This window comes from Corticium candelabrum, chromosome 3, assembly GCF_963422355.1.
Source record: "Corticium candelabrum chromosome 3, ooCorCand1.1, whole genome shotgun sequence".
Lineage (NCBI taxonomy): Eukaryota > Metazoa > Porifera > Homoscleromorpha > Homosclerophorida > Plakinidae > Corticium > Corticium candelabrum.
Window position 1 is genome coordinate 433,812 of NC_085087.1, and position 4,721 is coordinate 438,532.

Sequence of the window (4,721 nt, forward strand, 5' to 3'; positions counted from 1 at the left end):
CAAGAACGATTACGATCTCAGAGATGGTCACCCACATGCTGATTGGCAGAAGGCTACTGCTCCATACGGTAGTAAGATCAAGCGACTACAACACTCCTACGTAGCAATATACGGGCGTAATATCAAATTACTCATGGAGTTACTTCGGTTTACCCTACAGCTGTGATGTGAACGTACGTATAGTTTCCTAAATAGTGCTAATAGCTGCCGTAGTCTCGCAATTAAAACTAAGCGACAAGTGTGTGCTCGTTGTATATTATACACGTGTTCAAATTTGGTTGACGGACATTACCTTCCATAATTCTGCCAAAGTGACTACAGATTTCTTGTGGGATACTGCGGATAAACTCGGAAGTGTCTGACAGAGTGTCAGATTGTTCCTGGTGTTGCTGTAGAACCTGCAGACACGAAAATTTGTGGTTATTTTTGTTGGAACATTCATGTCGTCAGCAAAACCTATAGTAGATATATGCTGGCTGTGCGGCTGCTGCCATTGGATTCTCAGCAAGGTCTTGTTCCTCTTGAGGTGCCAGGTGATGGAAATTGTCTGTTTCACACGGTTGCAAGGTCATTGGAAGCAAACTGCGTCGGCAAGTACAGCAGCAGTATTAATTAAGAGAGAAAGCCGCGGGGAACTGTCGGCTAACAAGAAGTTAAATATGCTGAACGTGGTGCGTGCGTGTGGTGTGCGTGCGTGCGTGTGTGTGTGTGTGTGTGTGTGTGTGTGTGTGTGTGTGTGTGTGTGTGTGTGTGTGTGTGTGTGTGTGTGTGTGTGTATCATACAATTGAAGGGTCAAGGGCTACTTTGGCCAGCTTTCATCCCATCTCACGTCATCCCTCTCACTAGTGAAGTCATGTCTGTCTAAGTCCGCTCTTTATGCATATGAATGCCATCTTTTAAGAGGTGGAACTGATACAGAGATTGTGAATGCTATTGAGAGAAGTTTGGAGGCAGAAGCAGCTAATGTTGATGACACTTGGTCTTCTATGCCACAAATTTGTGCACTTGCGTCTGTCATTGAGGCAGATGTCAATGTTGTGTATACAGACATAGATAAACAGCTGTCATCATTTTTTCACACAACAGTAAAACGTCTCATCTCAACACAGGTCGATTCAAAAGCATCAATATCTATCACGTGGTCCAGTGTTGCAGCCATCCCGTCTAAAGAAGGGTTTGTACATCTAACGAAGGGTTGTACGTCTCAACCACTTTGTTCCACTGGTGTGTTGGACTTTGCTGCACAGCGTAGTACACCAATAGCGGGCAGCAGTGTAGAACCACAACCAAGGACAAATTCAAGTCCAAGGAAGAATCACTGTCCTTCCATATGCAAATCACAGCAGCTGAAGCTGGGTGATTTCTTTAAGCCCAAGGTCAGCAAACAGAAGCCTGCAAGATATAAGAATGTGTGGATAGTTTTGACACTGCGTAGACTCTACACATGATGACTCCTTCATACAAATCAGTAGGAGATAAACAGTGGTTCAAACATTCCATATCTGGCTCTCTCAAGAATGCCAGTACTACTACAGCTTACTCTACTAGTTCTGCAAACCTAATGACAGACACCATGTGCACGCCAAGTCTCAATGTATCTACAAGGGCTCAAACACAAGAGGAAGTTTGCATGTTGCAAGAGCCAGAAGTAGCAAATGGTCGTCATGAACAGTCAATGTCGGTGCCCATAGCCTTAAAGCAGTGAAACATCAGGTGTCACTAAGACCATTTCAGAAATGGCAATCACAGCATTAGCAAGAGTACAACTCTCTGTCTTGGCTTCAATGTCACACTGAAAGACACAGAAGTGACCTTGTAAATTCTCTGTGGTGTGAAGTGTGTACAAAGTATGAAAGCAGTATACTGTATTTGCCCGTAATAACGCCCTGGGCGTATAGAAAAGAAACAATTTTTCTGGGCGTATACTAGGGCATGGGCGTTATTTTGGTCCCAGGCGTATACATGGTCGAAAAATGCTGTCGTTTGTCCGGTCATCACCTAAATACTTGCAGACAGAAATACCACAAAGCTTGCAATTAGCCATTTGCAAGATCAAAGGTACTGGTATCCGTACAGCATCAGCGTATACACAGAAACCAAACACTATGTATACGCATATAAACTAGAGTGGTCGGCCTGAAGCCGGTCAAAAGCATCTGGGTCAGTAATTGCAACGAAGACATGAGTCTAGCGGTTAGCACTTTCACTCAACACTGACACCACCTCATCAAACACACACAGAGACGAATGTTCTGTGGACCCCATTTTGTTTTGTCAGCGCATGGGTATCCTGGGCTTATACTTGGGCTTGAGCGTATAGTTGGGCATGGGCGTTTTTTCGGGCTGACAGTTCTGAACTGTCGCACATGGGCGTATATACGGGCATGGGTGTTATTTCGGTATGGGCGTTATTATGGGCGAATATGGTATCAAGTCTTAAAAATTTTTCACCAGCATGGCTAACTAGTTCACTAAACCAGAGAACCAGCAATATTGTGGCCCATGCTAAAGTGAACAGCATAAGGCAGCAATGAACAAATGGAGAGTAGAACAAGCTGCCAAGTCAAGAGAATCTTTGGCATCGTACAAACTTATTGCAAAAAGCTTACACAAATGAAAAAATCTGAACGTGAGAAAATGATAAAAAAGTTTGACATTTGCTATCTTCTTGCTAAAAGATAACATAACTTTTCACAAGTACCCATCTTTAGTTCAGTTGGAAAAGTGACATGGTGTTGATGTGGGCACATCATACTTGATCAAAGCAAGCACAACGGATTTCATTCACTACACTGCTGAAAGTCAACGTCTCAAGTTTAGACATTCAATGAAAGTCATAATGTTCTACATATTGCTATTGATGGCTCTACAGACGTTAGCAATGTAGAGGATGAACTTGTGATGATACAATATGGCTTAATACATAACAATGCACATAGAGTGAAGTCAGTAACGAGATTTCTTTCTGAGGAAGTACCTGCAAGAGCAGATGCCAATAGCTTAATAAAATGTATTGAGACAAGTTTGAAACCACTCGGCATAATGATATTGCAGATGCTTCTAGCGTTCTTGCCAATGATGCTGTAATGGTTGGGGTAAGCACAGATGGTGCAGCAGTCAACATTGCAGAGGTGAACGGAATGAAAGGTAAACTCCAAGCACATCTTCCTTGGCTCCAGTGGCAATGGTGCTATGCTCACAGGCTTGAGCTAGCCTGTAAGGATGGCCTTTGCAGCCAACTCATGACAGACCTAACAGAGCTTCTTCTGCGACTGTATTACTTGTATTCAAAGTCTCCAAAGAAGTCACGCGATCTAGCAACAATTGTAGGAGATCTTCAGGAAGTGTACCACTTGCCTAAAGGTGGAAATATACCTGTTCGATCATCAGGGAAATAGATGGATTTCTCACAAACGAAAAGCACTTCAAAGATTTGTTGACAAATATGGTGCATATGTCAATCATCTGTCATCACTAGCTGAGGATACCAACACAAAGAGTGATGACCAGGCTCGGTTGTCGGGATATCTTAGAAAGATGAGGCAGTGGAAAACGCTTCTTGGTGCTCCGTTATATATAGACTTACTGAAGCCAATTCATATACTCAGCCTAAGTGTTCAAGATGACCATGTAAATGTTGTTCGTGGAATCCAGTGCCTGTTACTGTCTTCCGAGTCTTTGAAGAGTCTGAGAATGGAAGACCCATTGAAATGGCCTTCAGTGAAGTGAATTCTAAGGCGAGTCAAACAAGAGTTGTCGGGATATCTTAGAAAGATGAGGCAGTGGAAAACGCTTCTTGGTGCTACGTTATATATAGACTCACTGAAGCCAATTCATATACTCAGCCTGAGTGTTCACGATGACCATGTAAATGTTGTTCGTGGAATCCGGTGCCTGTTACGGTCTTCCAAGTCTTTGAAGAGTCTGAGAATGGAAGACCCATTGAAATGGCCTTCAGTGAAGTGAATTCTAAGGCGAGTCAAACAAGAGGGTTCAGAAAGTCTCTACCAGGGTGTGCCTTTAGTCAATCTTACGGATAGCTATTCCAAGGCATGTGCTGGCCATGTTATGAAAGAGATCTCGAGTGTCTAAGTAAAAAGATGAGAGAGTGCTTGGAGTGGTCTGACACAGAAATTTTGGGAGCAATTCTTACTTTCTTATACACACACACACACACACACACACACACACACACACACACACACACACACACACACACACACACACACACACACACACACACACACACACACGGTTCTTGCCAACATCTTTGGCTCCTTCTACACTACACGGCTGCATTGAATCTGATGATGAAAATGATAAGAACAATGATGAAATCATGGAGAGAGTTCTTTCTGCAACCGAGCTGCTTTCAATGCAGTTTCAAAAGCCACTAGAAGCCAAACATGTCAACCAACTTGGCCTTATAGATGAAGTAGAAGAAATGGTGTTGTATGCCAGGAATTACCTAGGAATATTAAGCACTGAATCGTATGAATCTACATGGTACCATCTCCACACCTGCTGTGACCATGACAAATGGCCTAATGCACTGAAGCTCTCTCAACTTCTTTTCAGTTCGCCATTCACAAACAGTTCTGTGGAACAAATGTTTTCACAGCTGAAAGTAATTAAGACAGAAAAGCGAACTAGACTCAGAACCTATACATTGTCAGATCTGCTGGAAATACATTGTGAGGGCCCTTCCCTAGAAGATTCT